At 38.1% G+C, this 16,678-nt stretch overlaps 1 long non-coding RNA gene across 1 annotated transcript; it reads left to right on the forward strand.

The window, feature by feature from the left end:
* The first annotated feature begins 8,737 nt into the window (after window positions 1-8,737).
* On the forward strand, window positions 8,738-12,347 carry LOC107824378 (uncharacterized). The gene is made up of 3 exons (XR_001656845.2): window positions 8,738-10,230; window positions 10,576-10,663; window positions 12,090-12,347. It is a non-coding gene; the product is annotated as an uncharacterized LOC107824378 (long non-coding RNA).
* Window positions 12,348-16,678: the final 4,331 nt, after the last annotated feature.

Below are 16,678 nucleotides of genomic sequence, written 5' to 3' on the forward strand. Positions count from 1 at the left end.
GGACTATGGTAGGACACTTGCACAAGTATACACGTAGTTAAGCACTCTTATCGGATAAGAGGTGTTCTTGATATTGTTAAGCATAGATGCTCACCCTTGTTTACTTGCCTTCTATGTGAGAATGGCTCTATTGGCACGTGAGTCGTCAGTGCGGTTATGAGGGCACAAGATGCCAAGTGTTAGGGTTCAGGTATTGAGACCCGTGAGTTGTGATTTGTCCGAGGTTCGGTACCTCGTAGAGTTGTTGACTAAAACCTGATGTAAAAGCGGTTGTAGTCGCTGAGTTATTACTTGTCCTTGCTGTATTTGTGATTCTGAATTTAAGTTGTGCTCCATTCACTTTGTCTGTGTCATTTTCATGATATTCCGCTGATACTTGTTGTTTCCTTCCTGGTTTCCATTACTGTATTGTGAGCCATATTGCATAGTCTTTATGTAGACATCATACTTCTGTTGTTCATATACTTATACCTGTTCAGTTTATTTGACCAGTGGGTGTCTTAACTGTTCCTCGTCACTATTCCACCGAGGTTAGTCTTGATACTTGCTGGGAACCGCTGTGGTGTTCTCATTCTATACTTCTGTACATTTTTATGTAGATCCGGGTACTTGTTCGTTAGCTAGCTGTGTGGACTGCTGCTGTGGAGACTCAAGGTAAACCTGCTACTGCGTTCGCAGGTTTGGAGTTACCTTCAAGTTTTTGTTTTGCACTGTTTATTTCTATTTCTGGACAGTTGTATTTAGAGGTTTTTTAGCAAACACTATGTAGAGCTTATGGCTTGTACTACCGGTTTTGGGAATTGTAAGAGATTTCTATTTAAATTGTTAGATGTTATTTAAATAATATTGTTGTTTCAATTAATGTTAGGCTTACCTACTCCCTAAGACTAGGTGTCATCACGATACCAAACAGAGGAAAAATTAGGTCGTGACAACTGTACTATTCTACTATTACTAAAGAAAAATCAAATAGTGTACCAATTAAATGTAGCTAATACAACCAAAAAATGTTCCAGCTAACATATGATACCAATATAGTATATAGCTATACCAACATGCTATACAATTGTATGCAAAGAGTTTAATTTTTTTTAAAATTTAATTATTAAGCTGAAATAATATCAGTTGTCACATAATCTAATTACGCAACCCTACCCACATAGCATTTCAGTATATATGTATACTATTATAGTATACTGTTGCAGTATACCTGTATACTCTATTATAGTACACTCTTACAGTATATTGTGATACAATAGCGGTATATTGTTAGGTAACTATGTTTTAATTTAAATTTTGCTGAAAAATTGCATATTATTATAGTATATTATTTCGGTATATATGTATACTATTACGTAAATTATTGCAGTATAACTATATACTCTTATGGTATATTGTGATACCGTAGGGGTATACTATTGGGTAAATGTATTTTTAATCAAGTTTCAGGTGAAATATTGTGATACCGTAGCGGTCTTTCGTTTTGTTAGTATACTGTAACAATATTCCACTTGAAAGAGCTGTATACCCATAATTGTATATAGTATATCATTTTAGTATACAATACAAATTCTTCTTTTCCAGTTCAACTCAACTTTAATCCAAATTTAGTCTCAATGATACCAATCTGGTATATATTATATACTGATAGGATATCATAGAGGACTGAATCACTTCTTCTTAAAAATACTCCTCAATCCTCTATATTATCCACAGAGTATATATCACATACTGACATAGTACAATAGAGGACTAGTTCGTTACTTCAAAAAAGAGCTTTGTATTATATGATACCAAGCTGATATATAGGTATACCATTTTGATATACAGTACAAATTAGTATCCTTCGCAAGTTTAACTTAATTTCAACCAAAATTTCACAACTCCACTGCAAAATCTCCATCAACTTGTCCCAAACTTTAGCCACAACCCCTAATCAACATTTCAAACAAACTCCAGGCGATCATATCAGAACAACTACAAACTCAACAAACTCATTATATGAGTTTCAAGTTTCAAGGTCCTTGAATGGTGGATTTGAACACTTTAAGAAAATCTGTAAAATTTTAATTTAAGCAAAAATACATGAAATGCAAATCCGAGCAAGCATGGAATTTTGACAGAAAAGTAATGAGATTACATGAAAAATGACTATCAAATGAGAAAGCTCTGGGACTTTTCACTTTAAAGGGGAAAGGAAATGGAGTAAAAGGGAAAAAGGGATAGGTAGTTCGGGTAAAATATTTTAGCCGAATAGGTAGTTTTTGTAACAAACTTTTATATGAGTAATTACGGGTAATTAATTTGGATTGTGTGGGCATTTAGTATAGTTTTCCCTAAAAAGATACTTTAGTATTGTTAATGTAGCATTAGGCTATTTCTTGTTTGAGGATATGGGCTTGGTAACGCAGCAGCCCACTATAAGGAACAGCTAATATCTATATATAATTATCTTTTTGACCAAATAAAAAACTTTATTTCACTGGAAACTGTTATAATTGACCTTGTCTCCAAATTTGCACTGGAAAATCAGAAGATTCCAAGATTAATGGCTAAAAAACGTGATATGAGTATCTCATTCTCATGCGAAAAATACGTTCTGAACCATCTTCCCTAGTCATCAAATATATATTATTGTAAAACTTCTCAATCGAGATGATGAACAAATTGATGAAACATTCTGCTTGGAAGAAAATTAAAGTTTATGTTGGGCTCAGTTAACCGAATAATACTTTTAACACGGTAAGATATTGTCCGTTTTGAACCAAGTTCATATAATTTTTCTTAAAAGACCTTACACCATTAAAAGTATCTCTCTACTTTATATATAACTTTCTTTTCTTTTCAGCCGCAAAGCACCTTTGAAACTCAAATTATTATTTTGATTTTCTTTTTTTTAATTCGAAAACAGAAGATTTTAAATGCAAACGTAAGTTAACAATAGGTTTTTATGTTTAACTCACTGCAAACAAGTTGACTTATCCGGTGGCGAAGCCAGAAAATTCAATAAGGGTGTTCAAATTTTGAACACCCTTTGCCAGGGGGCTATACAAGGGTGTTCAAAGTCTATTTTTAATCAATAACAAGTAATATTTTATCTTATACATAGTATAACTTTTCGACGAATGGTGGTTAGTTGACCACCATTGGGCCAACATAGCTTCGCCCCTGGACTTATCAGTGATTGACTATTTTGTCATTTATTTTCAAGTGAAATGGCATCCCTATGATCTCTTTCCTCTTTAAATAATAGTATATTCATAATTTCAGCAACTTTAAAAAAAAGCTCTTCCTCTTCCTCTTCCTTTTTTTTTTTGGAAGGAGAGGAAGTAATGTTAAAATGCCTTCAACTCTTCCGCCCCTTTGGAATTCTTTTTCTTTTGTCTTAATTAAGCGGTTCGTCTCAAACTTTCTTAAACACATTTTCTCAACGCTCGTAGTCTCTGTATTAATCAGTCATACAAGCCAAACTGAAAACTGCCTAATACAAGATCATTAATTGCCCAATAAAAGATCATAAAAATAAATTAGAAAAAAAAAAAAACAGAAGCATGTGCAAAATATGATGTGTGTGACAACTGCAAAAGTTTTAGTTTATCCATCAAATAAAATCTGGCTAAACTAATTTACCATCCAATAAGTTCAATCCCAATAATATCTAAGGTCACTAAATCATTATTAAGTTCTATATGATTTTCAACATGCTTAATTGAGACATTGATGTGGTATAGCAAGTTAGGAGTTTAATCCTATAAATCCGAGATCTTTTGTTTAAGGGGCATATTTCAAATGAAAATAAAGAGGCCAATAATGTAGCTGGCACTCTGGCAAATACTAGTGCTATGAGAATGTTGGGGTGCGAACAAAGTTATCGATAGTTGAAAAGATTGTGAATTTATATATAAGGTATAAGAATATCTTAATGGCATGAGGCCTTTTGGGAAAATCGTGCGAGCTTAGTCCAAAGCGGACAATATCACATAATTTTAAGAGTATCTGTAAGTTGGTATAGCCCACTAATTGGTATCAGAGCTAAGGTTCGACAAAAATAGTATAATGATAACAGAGTGATATTGTCGGACTCGGTTTACTTCCCCTTACGAACTCGGAGACGCACACAAATAAAAGAAGCTAGTTGTGGGCTTCAGTTGTCACAAATACCCTGACGATAAAGATGGTCGCAATGAATCTCGAAAATTGACTCATGGATCGTGGTAATAGATCACGTGGAACATAGTTCGAGGAAGAGCCCCTTGAATCGTTCTGATTAGTCACGTGAAACTTAGTTCAAGAGAAATATTACTTGGTGTACGAACAAAGTCCGATATTGATAACTAAAAAGATTGGAGCCTACATATAAGGTGTAATATCTTAATAGTTAAAGTTTATTTTTGGAAAAAACCATACTATTTGATCCAAACCGAATTATATCTGTGGCCGGTTTAGCCCAGCAGGAAAAAATGAGATCTTTTTCACTGTGACATACGCCACATTTTGTACAAGATGAGCGCTACACAAAAAGGTAAGGACAAATATCATTTTGTGAGTAATGGACAGGTTGGTTTCCTTGTCTAACCCCCACCATATGTATAGATGGGATCGATTTGACTAAAAAAGGTTCTTGTATGATTTAGGGGCGCCAATGCGATTAGGAGTAATAATATATATATAAATACTAGTTAGCTGTTCCTTATAGTGGGCTGCTGCGTTACCAAGCCCATATCCTCAAACAAGAAATAGTCTAATGCTACATTAACAATGCTAAAGTATCTTTTAGGAAAAACTATACTAAATGCCCACACAATCCAAAATAATTACCCGTAATTACCCATATGAAAGTTTGTTACAAAAACTATCTATTCCGCTAAAACATTTTACCCGACTGTACTTGTTGCCGCAGGACCAACAAGAAAAATATGTCTTCTCCGTTAATCTCACTTTTGCAATTCTATTATTAGCGGAATTAGTTTTTAGAGTTGGCTACTTATTACTCTTTCTGTCTAAATTTATATGATGTTGTTTGACTGAGCACGAAACTTAAGAAAAAAAGAAAGAATTTTAAAACTTATATTTCCCCACTTTGTCATAGTGTCAATCACTCTACATATAGATTCGCCTATTATGTAGGAAATATATGATGGTTGCAATCTGTGTCAAGTATCAGGAGGTATGGCTTAGACGTCAATAAAATGTGCTAATACAATAAGAAGCAAAAATTTATGTGATTTATCTCATCTCCCTATATGAGGCATATTATAGGGAGGTAACAGTTACTCGTATAATAGTTGAGGTGTTCAAAATTTTATAAATTTGAGGCAGAAAGCCATGTGTACTCAGAAAGTCATCTAAGACTTTCCGCTGATGTGTATGAGACATGATTTAAGAAAATTTTATAAAGACTTTCTCTCTTTGTTGTATATTAACTACCAAATGATGCCAATTTAGTTTAATCTTTGACGAGCTATACGTTATTTGTCACGATCCGAAATCTCAATTTCGGGATCGTGATGGCGCCTAATATCCACTTGCTAGGCAAGCCAACATTAGTACACAATTAATCATTTTGAAACTAATTTGAATATAATTTAATAAGAAATAAAGTTGAAGAGTTTTAAAAACATAAGAAACAATTGGTATCTCTTCCTTGAAGCTGAAAGAGAACGTCTTCCTTCTCTCTAACTACTTGTTTTTCTTGTAATATTTCTCAACCCCCAATTCCAATGACTACTACTACCACTGATCAAGATCCGTTACGAATCCCTCCAAAACTACCGGATAGCAAAAATTCTATTTAAATCAATGAAGACTAAGCTTCGAATAATCCAACCGTCACAATAAATTCTCCCTTCCCATCTTTCAAGGACAAACTCTTGGGGAAGGATGAAACTATTAATATCACTGCAAATCCCTTATCATTCCTCGTCCTCCCAATGGATATTCAAGAACATGAAACGGAAACCCCACCCCTAAAGGAAAACGAGAGATGTTCCATCACTATACCTATAGCCTTAGAGGACAGACAGAGAATATACCATCCATGGAAATATTCTCTAATAATAAAACTCCAAGGCAAAAGATTCCTCCGTCAATTTTTGAAACGGAAAATCCAAGAGTTATGGAAAATTAATGAAAACTTTCCTCTCATCGATCTGGGAAACGACTACTTTATTGTCAAATTACAAAAAGAAGAAAGTATGAATTTGGTCCTCCAAAAAGGCCCATGGTTTATCTAGGGCAATTTTCTCTCAGTACAAAGGTGGCAACCAAATTTTGTTGCAACGGAAGCTAAACAAACTTTTTCAGCAGTATGGGTGAGACTTCCTCAATTACTAACTGGATTTTACGACGGTTTAATGCTTCAAAAATTAGGGGGAGCCATAGGAAGATTATTAAAGGTGGATGCATGCACCTCATCATCCGTGCGAGGCAGATATGCCGGATTGTGTATAGAATTACCAATCGAAGAGCCAGTGGAAATATTTATTAATATCGGTACACATAAACAATTAATTCAATACGAAACAGACCACTTCCTATGCAAAACATGTGGCAGGCTAGGCCATAAATCTAACACATGCATCTACAAGAAACCCACGAACAAAGAATCAATGTCAATGCCAATGGAATATTCAAACAACAACAACTCAACAACAAGAGCAACACAAGAGGATGGCTAGCATACAGTGCCATTCACAAGAAGTAAGAAATCTACTCCAACAAAAATAAAAGAGGCAGTAAGCAAGAACCAAGATTCAGGTATTGATGTCAAATTATTCAATGCTGCAACAGGTAAGTACAGTTTCACCCAAATATTAAGATATATTCCTAAGGACTATAGCACTATGCTTAATAATATTTTAATAACTGTCCACGATCAAAATCTATCTATTAATTCAAGTGATGATAATCACATTGAAACAAAAAACCGCTTTTCGGCCATTAACTTAGACAAACAGCAAATGGTTTTGGATAATACCTTTAGTGGTAATAACCATAATACCACTAACAACTCATCCATGAACCAACCGCTAAAGACAAAAATGCTCAACTCTCTTAATCCACTAGACGACAAATTCATAATACTAATGGGCCTAGCTTTTTTAACCCCCAAACCCAATCAAACAGTGATGCCAACCCAATTAATAGAGTTAATGATGATCCTAAACTCTTTATCAACAATAACCCCCAATCAATTAGGCATACCTCAGTGCATGCCAAAATATACCCGTCCAAACAAAAATAGTTCATTAAACAAATGTCACCTACATCGATACACGTGCCAAATCAACCGCATGCAAAATCCTCTATTAATCCAAACACGCTAAACCCTTCGGATGCCATGGAAATAAAAGTAATCATTCCTACTCCCTCCATCCCCAACCCCTTAAATCACCAACCTCTACCTCAATACAATGCCAAGAATTCTTCTCAACCACCGGAGGAGATTCAGACTCATCCAAATTCTAAGAAACCAACGAACTAAAACGATGGACAACCTCCCACCTTTTCCTCCCCAGTTAGCAAACCTACCCCTAATATATGCACAACCCCCCTTCCCTAGGATCACCATCCAACATCATGGATAGAACTAGAATTAATGGGGAGGGGTGTCTCACTTCAACTCAACATCAATGGTCAGGAGAGTATCATCTTAATCCAAAATCCACAATTCCTAGCACAACTAGTATCCGAGGGTCTTCATCTAGCAATGAAAAATTATATTAACCACATTTGGGTAAACAACATAATACAACTACTTTCACCGGGGATGAACAATAACCTAATCCAAGCAATGCATGCACAATGGAACCTCCCACCCTACTACAATCAAAATCCATACTTACCTTAAAACAAGGGGCTAAACCTATCATTCTTCCCTCCCCAGGAGATGATTTCACTCAACCCTATCTTGATGTCGTGGGATCTAACCCTAAGCCACATGCAAACACAAATTTCAGTAAACCTAAGATCCATGGGTCACCAGGTCCCATAACCACCAATGCCCCAGGATCTAGAAATCCCAATAGAGGAGGGGATGGAAGAACCCATCAACCTAATAGGAGAATTAATGGTGGAATCCTCAAACCTAGACGAAGTCAAGGTATTTCTATTCGATGAGATACGGGATAAGAGGCTTATTATAGCTTGTCCAAGTTCACTCTTCAAGTGCACCATGGGCATTCGACCACCTCAGGATCCCACTGTTGGGAAACAAGCAATGATTTTAGTACCCTCTCTAAGGAGGAATCTAGTATTCCCTTAGGGGAGTCAAATGAATGGCCATCACCAACCCCTGCCTCAAACCATGAATCGTGCTAAAACTATCATTATTTGGAATATTAGGGAAGGCAACAATGAAGAGTTTAGAAGGAACTTTCATGATATGATAGCTACTCACCACCCTTACATGGTCACCCTCCTTGAAACTACAATGACTAGTCATGGTAGCTTAATGAATGATTTTAGTTTTACGAACATGATCGAGGTCCCAGCTGAGGGTCAATCAGGTGGTATGGTAGTCCTTTGGGATACAAATTTGGTGAATGTCAACAACTTTGTCAAGAGAAACAATGGAATTCATGCTCTGATTGAGGTACCACCTATCCGACACACTTGGCTTTTTTCATCTATATATGCTAGTATAAATATTACAAATAAAAATTTAATGTGGAATAACATTACTAGTATATTTGATAGCTATAAAGGATATAGGCCCTTAGGGGGGGAGATTTTAATGATGTTATGAAAGCAAATGAAAAATTTAGAGGGAACCCTATAAGCAGGAGACGTGCGGCCAAACTCTAGGCAAAAATAAACTATAGTAAACTAATGGATCTAGGTTTTAAAGGTTGTAAATACACTTGGGCAAATCATCGAAAATTTAGAACGGACCTTATTATGGAAAGATTAGATAAAATATTTGCAAATGATAGCTGGGTAAACCTATTCCCAAAAGTTTCAGTAATCCATCTACCAAAAACACACTCTGACCACAATCCCATGCTCCTTGAATTAATTCCAAAACAAAATAACACCCTCCCTAAACCTTTTTGTAACGACCCGATCAGTTGTTTTGAGTATTTACATTTCGTTCAGCTATTTAAAGTCTTGAGCAATATCGTATGATGTATTATGACTTGTGTGAATCATCAGTTTTGGTTTTCAGGTTATTCAGAATCGATTTGGAAGAATGAATTTCATGATTGAAGATTTAAGTTAGAAGAGTTGGCCAAGTTTGACTTTTTTAGTATTTGACCTCGGATTGGACTTTTGATGGTTTAGTTAGATCCGGATGGTGATTTTGGACTCGGGCGTATGCCCGGATTTGCATTTGGATATTTCTAGAAAGTTTCGGTGCAAATTGGCGAAAGTTAGAAATTTGAAGGTTTGGAAAGTTCATAAGTTTGACCGAGAGTTGACTTTGATGATATCGGATTCGAATTATGGTTCAGGGAATTGGAATAACTTTGTTATGTCATTTGGGACTTGTATACAAAATTTAGGTTCATTCCGGGTTGATTTGATATGTTTCGGCTAGAGTTTTGAAAATTGAAAGTCCAAAGTTCAGTTAAGTTCGAATTGAGGTGCGATTCGTCATTTGGATGTTGTTATGTGTGATTTGAGGCCTCAAGTAAGTCCATGTTATATTATGGGACTTGTTGATATGTTCGTAGGGGGTTCCGAGGGGCTCAAGTGAGTTTCAGATAGGTTTGGGTTGTGTTGCGCTCGTTTTTTATGTTTCGACATCGTTTCTTCAAGCATAAATGGTACCACATTAAGCAAATGAGCTCCAATTTTTGTTTTGATTGAAGCATTAGATCCATATCGTAATTGTGGAACTATAGCAACTGGAATCATTAAGTTTCGACATCATATGAGGAATATTTGGTCATTTTACTAAGAATTGGGTTACCAGATTTTTTAAATTAATTACGAAATTACCACTGAATTCGTATTTAAAAATCTGCACTATTTGCAAATATTGAAACCAACATATCTCCTTTATTATAAGGTCAAATAGAGTGATTCAAAAGCCTAACTTGACTGGAATTTCACAAGAAATCTATTAGAGGCATCAAAAGTAAGTTTCAGGATCGTTTGGCATGAGAAATGAGGCAGAACATTTGGGCGGAAGCATATAAATCAAGGGTTTGTTCATTTGGTCATATTTTGAGTTGGGGAGCTCGGATTTGGACGGTTTTTGAAGTAATTTTAACCACATAGATTGAGGTAAGTGTTCTCAACTCATTTTTCATTATATTTCATGAATCTATCTTCATTTTTGACAATTGGTTGATGATTTTAAAAGAGAGATTTGGGGGGTTTTGTCTAAAATTTTATAAAGTGCATTTTTGAGTTTTGAACATCGATTTGGAGTCGGATTTGAGTGAAACTAGTATGGTTAGACTCATAATTGAACGGGTTATCGAATTTTATAAGTTTTGTTGGGTTCCGAGGTGCGGGCCTGGGTTGGACTTTTTGGTTGATTTTGGACTTTTGAGTAAAGATTCGACCTTTATCGATTGGTTTGATTCCTTTGGCATTATTTGATGTATTTGAGTTTCTTTTGGCTAGTTTCGAGCCGTTCAGAGGGAAGTACGCGTGAGATGGCATATCTGGAGCATCGTCTGGCTTGCTCGGTGTTGGATTTGGCTTGTTCGAGGTAAGTAACACTTATAAGCTTGGTGCTGAGGGTATGAAACCCCGAATTAATCGTTATGTGATTGATGTTGAGGTGACGCGCATGCTAGGTGACGGGCGTGTGAGCGTACACCGTGTAAATTGTGATTTAGTCGATTCCATGGAACTGTGTAGTTATTTTATCTGAACATTTTTACCGTACTCTATGTGTTAGAGCACTTTAGCTGTAATTCGTGTTAGAATCCATGTTTAGGCTATATGCTGGTACTATTTAGACCCACAGTGGTTGTTCTTAGTTGTTGAGTTATTTGCTTAATTGCAGTTATGTACTCAGTCGCATTCATCATTACATATCATATCTCGGTCTCTGTTATTGTGTATTGTCACATCTCATATCATTGATTAGAGCTGCTTAGTATGAGCTTTGTGAGCCCGAGGGACTGGAGAGATTGATGACTAAGTGAGCCGAAGGCCTGATTGTGAGTGATATTTATGGGATCGGGCTGCACGCCGCAACATGTTTTATTTATTTATGCCTGGATCTGGCTTATTATAGCGCTTGGGCTAATGGAGCCCCTCCGAAGTCTGCACACCCATCGTGAGGGCAATTGATTTATATTGAGGGATGGATCTTCCCTGGGCATGGATCTTGCCCGAATCATTTATATTTAGGGATGAATTTTCCCTGGGCTGGATTGGCCTTATACAGTATTGAGTGACTGACTGTCAGTTGATAGATATATATATATATATATATATATATATATATATATATATATATATATATTTGGGATGGATCTTCCCTGGGTTGGATTGGCCATATACAGTACTGAGTGTGAGGTTGTATTTATGTTTGGTTGGGCTGGATCTGCCCTGTACAGTGCTGAGTATTGAGCGTGATGAGTGAGAGAGTGAGACCATGAGATTGAGTACTCTGAGAGTGTGGGTACTTGAGTTCATCACTAAGATACATTGCATTTGGTATGCGTACTTGAGATACATGCATAGAGATGCATTTCCTTTTACTACCCGATTTTGGTGACATTCATGATCTTACCTGTATCTTGACATATAGGCATAAAGATGTATTTTCCTCATGCTATCTGAAAATGAAAACATCTTATTTATTGTTGAAAGGTTTTTGGACAAATCACAGCTTTCAAACTTACTCGTATGCTTTTGGGACTTTTGGTGAAAGATCTGGGATTTACTATCATACTTGAAAAGCATATCGATTTTTTGTAACTATGAACGAGTTGAGCATCTTACCTCTAAGTTATTTTCATGTACACTTTTATTATATTGTTATAAATTGTTGCTGGTTATTGTAGTTGGACTCTGACCCTTGTCCCAACTCGTCACTACTTTCAACCTAAGGTTAGGTTTGTTACTTATTGAGTACATGGGGTTGGTTGTACTCATACTACACTTTTACACCTTGCGTGCAGATTTTGGATGTTGATATTGCTGTGTATAAAGGAAGCTAGCATTGAAGACGTACCTGCATTCCAGTTACAACTGCCTCTTGTTCATGGTAGCCCTAGACTTATAAAAATCTGTTTATGTACATTCGTACAGATGATGTATTTATTTCATACTACCTTTGTAAATTTTAAATCTTAGAAGCTCATGACTTGTACTACCAGTCCTTGGGGGAGTTGTATAAATTTCAGTTATCTCATCTTTGACTCACATCAGTATTATTATATTATGCTTTATTGTTAATTGATTTACCTAGCGGGACGGGTTAGGTGCCATCACGACGGTTCAGGTTTTGGGTCGTGACAAGTTGGTATCAGAGCTCTAGGTTCATAGGTTCTATGAGTCATGAGAAAATGTCTAGTAGAGTCTTGCATATCGGTATGATGACGTCCATACCTATCTTCGAGAGGCTACAGGGCATCATTTAGGAACACAAGTCATAAATGATAAGCGTGCCTACTCCAACTTTGAAAACCAAAATCCTCTCCCGGAATCAATAAAGTCAACTCTTAGTCAAACTCTCAACCTTCCAAACCTTCAATTTTTTCAACTTTCGCCAATTCAAGCCAAAACGACCTACGAACCTCCAAATTAATATCCGGACATACTCCTAAGTCCAAAATCACCATACAAAGCTATCAGAACCACTAAAACTAAATTACGGAGTCGTTTACCTATAAGTTAGCATTCGGTCAACCCTTTCCATTTAAGCTTTCAACATTGGGACTAAATATCCCAATTCATTCTGAAACATCTCCGGAACCAAACCAACCACCCCATCAAGTCACATAACCATAAATAAGCATAGAATAAGCAATAAATTTGGGAACAGGGATATAGTACTCAAAACGACCAGTCGAGTCGTTCCGTTCTCCCCGTCTTAAACAAACACTCGTCCTCGAATGAGTGTAGAATCATACTTGGAGTCTCAAGTAGGTGTGGATATCTTATCCGCATCTCCCGCTCTGTCTTTGATCTCAACTTTCAAATCTACTGATCCAAAATGGCCATTGGCTCCACCTCATAAGTCAAATCCTCATCTAACTGAACCATGCCAAAATCCAAAACATAATACGGATCACATTAATTCTTCTGGAGCATGGAAATATGAAACACTAGGTGATCACCCGATAGACTAGGTGGCAATGCAAGCTTGTAGGCCACCTCTCCAATCCTCTCAAGCACCTTAAAAGGGCCAATATACAGAGGGCTCAACTTTCCCTTCTTTCCAAACCTCATCACACCCTTCATGGGTGATACTCGGAGCAATAATTCCTCTCCCACTATGTATGCAACATCACGAACCTTCCGATCGGCGTAAGTCTTCAGTCTAGACTGTGCCTTGCGAAGCCGATCCTAAATCAACATCGCCTTTTCCAAGGGATCCTGAACCAGATCTGTGCCCAACAACCTAGCCTCCCCTGGCTCAAATTATCCAACCGGAGATCGACACTGCCTCCCATATAAGTCCTCATAAGAAGCCATCTAAATACTCGAATGGTAGCTGTTATTGTAGGCAAACCCAGCAAGAGCTAGAAACTTATCCCAAGATCCCCCGAAATCCATAACACAGGCGTGTAGCATATCTTCCAAAATCTAAATGGTGCACTCATCCTATCTGTCGGTCTGGGGGTGGAATGTTATACTAAACTAAACTCGTGTGCCCAACTCTCGCTGCACTGCTCTCCAAAACTACGATGTGAACTGCGTACCCCGATCAAAAATAATGGACACCAGCATACCGTGTAGGCGAACAATCTTGCGGATATAGATCTCAGCCAACCACTCCGAAGAATAGGTAGTCACAACCAGAATGAAATGTGCGGACTTGGTCAACTGGTCCACAATCACCCAAACAACATCGAATTTCTTCAAAGTCAATGGGAGCCCAAGAACGAAGTCCATAATAACCCGCTCCTATTTCCACTCCAGAATCTCAAGTCTCTAAAGCAAACCGGCTGGCTTTTGATGCTCGTACTTCACCTGTTGACATGTCAAGAACAGAGCCACACACTCCACTATATCTTTCTTCATTCTTCTCCACCAACAGTGCTGCCTCAAGTCCTGATACATCTTTGCGGCACACGAATGAATGGAATACCACGAACTATGAGCCTCCTCAAGAATCAACTCAAGTAACCCATCAACATTGGGCACAAACGTCTGACCCTGCATCTGCAACACCCCATTATCATCAATGGAAACATCCTTGGCATCACCGTGATGTACTATGTCCTTAAGGTCAAGCAAATGGGGGTCGTCATACGGACGCTCTCTGATGCGCTCATATAATGAAGACCGGGGAACCACGCAAGCTATAACTCGACTAGGCTCTGAAACATCTTACATCGCGAACTTATTGGCCAAGGCTTGAACAACTAATGCTAGCGGTCTCTCACCAGCTGGAATAAATGCAAGGCTACCCATACTTATCGCCTTTCTACTCAGGGCATCGGCCACCACGTTGGCCTTCCTGAGATAATACAAAATGGTAATATCATAGTCATTTAACAACTCTAACCATCTTTGTTGTCTCAAATTTAGATCCTTTTGCTTAAACAAGTTCTGTAGACTCCGATGATCTATAAATACCCCACAAGAAACATCGTGGAGATAATGACTCAAAATCTTCAATGCATGGACAATGGCTGCCAACTCTAAACATGAACGGGGTAGTTCTTCTCATGGGGCTTCAATCGGCACTAAGAATAAGCAATCACCCTACCCTCCTACATCAAGACACACCCAATACCAATCCGAGAAGCATCACAATAAACTGTATATGAACCCGATGCTGAAGGAAAAACTAGAACTGGAGTTGTGGTCAAGGCAGTCTTGAGCTTCTAAAAGATCTCCTCACACTCATCAGACCACTTGAATATAGCACCCTTCTGGGTCAATCTAGTCAAAGATGCAGCAATGGACGAGAAACCCTCGACAAATCAATGATAATATCCGTCCAAGACAAGAAACCTCTGAATCCCAGTAGCTGAAGACGGTTTGGGCCAACTCTGAATTGCTTCAATCTTCTTCGGATCTACCTTGATCCCTTCACTAGACACCACGTGCCCTAAGAACGCCACAAAATCAATCCAGAACTAACACTTGGAGAATTTAGCATAAAGCTTCTTCTTCCTCAACGTCTGTAGTACAATCCTCATATGATGCGCATGCTCCTCCTGGCTACGTGAGTACACCGGTATATCATAAATAAATACTATGACAAAAGAATCGAGATATGGCTGGAATACACTGTTCATCAGATGCATAAGTGCTACTGGGGCATTGGTCAGCCTAAACGACATCACAAGGAACACTCTAGCACCATGAAGCTGGTCAAATAAATCATCAATGCGCGGTAAAGGGTACTTGTTCTTAATTGTAACTTTGTTCAACTGCCTATAATTAATGCACATCCCCATAGTACCATCCTTCTTCTTCAAAAACAGAACTGGTGCACCTCAAGGAGACACACTAGGCCTAATGAATCCCTTATCAAGAAGTTATTAAAGCCGTGCTTTCACTTTCTTCAACTCTGCTAGTGCCATACGATATGGAGGAATAGAGATGGGCTGAGTGCCCGGCACCAAGTCAATACCAAAATCAATGTCCATGTTCGGTGGCATGCCTGTCAAGTCTGCAGGACACACATCCAGGAAGTCTCGCACTACCGAAACAGACTCAATGGTAGGAGTATCAGCACTAACATCCCTCACAAAGGCTAAATATGTCAGACATACCTTCTTAAACATCCGTTGGGCCTTCAAATATGAAATCACTCTACTGGGAACATAGTCCAGAGAACCTCTCAACTTAATCCTAGGCAATCCAGGCATCGGCAATGCCACGGTCTTAGCGTGACAATCTAGAATAGCATGACATGGTGACAACCAATCCATGCCTAGAATCACGTCAAAATCAATCATACTAAGCGGTAAAAGATAAATTCTCATGATCCAATCCCCCAATAGTCACAACACATGACCGATACACACGGTCCATAATAATAGAATCACCCATCGGCGTAGATACATGAACATGCATAACTACGGAATCACGGGGCAAAATTCATATAATGGGCAAAGTACGATGATGCATATGAATAAGTGGAACCAGGGTCAAATAATATGGAACCATCCCTTTGGCACACTGAAACAATACCTGTGATCACTGCATCTGAAGCAACGACCTCTGGCCTAGCGGGAAAAGCATAGCGTCGAGCCTAACCACCGCCTAATTGACCTTCCCCTCTAGGGTGACCCCGGGCTGCTTGAGTCCCACCCAGAGTTGGCTGAGCGTGGTGAAGTAACTGGTGCGAAAGTCATAGCTTGACCTCTCTACTGAACTGGGACCTCCCATAAGGCGGGGACAATACCTCCTCACATGCCACAACTCTCCACACTAGAAGAAACTCTGATCCAATAATGGCGGTAGAGACTAAATCGGACCCCAAGCACTAGAATAACCACCAGAAGAACCTGGTACAGTCGAACCCTGAACTGATGGAGCACGGGATGGACTCCGAGCTGTGAAAGCAGTGAAAGATAACTGACCC

This window comes from Nicotiana tabacum, chromosome 23 (assembly GCF_000715075.1).
Source record: "Nicotiana tabacum cultivar K326 chromosome 23, ASM71507v2, whole genome shotgun sequence".
Lineage (NCBI taxonomy): Eukaryota > Viridiplantae > Streptophyta > Magnoliopsida > Solanales > Solanaceae > Nicotiana > Nicotiana tabacum.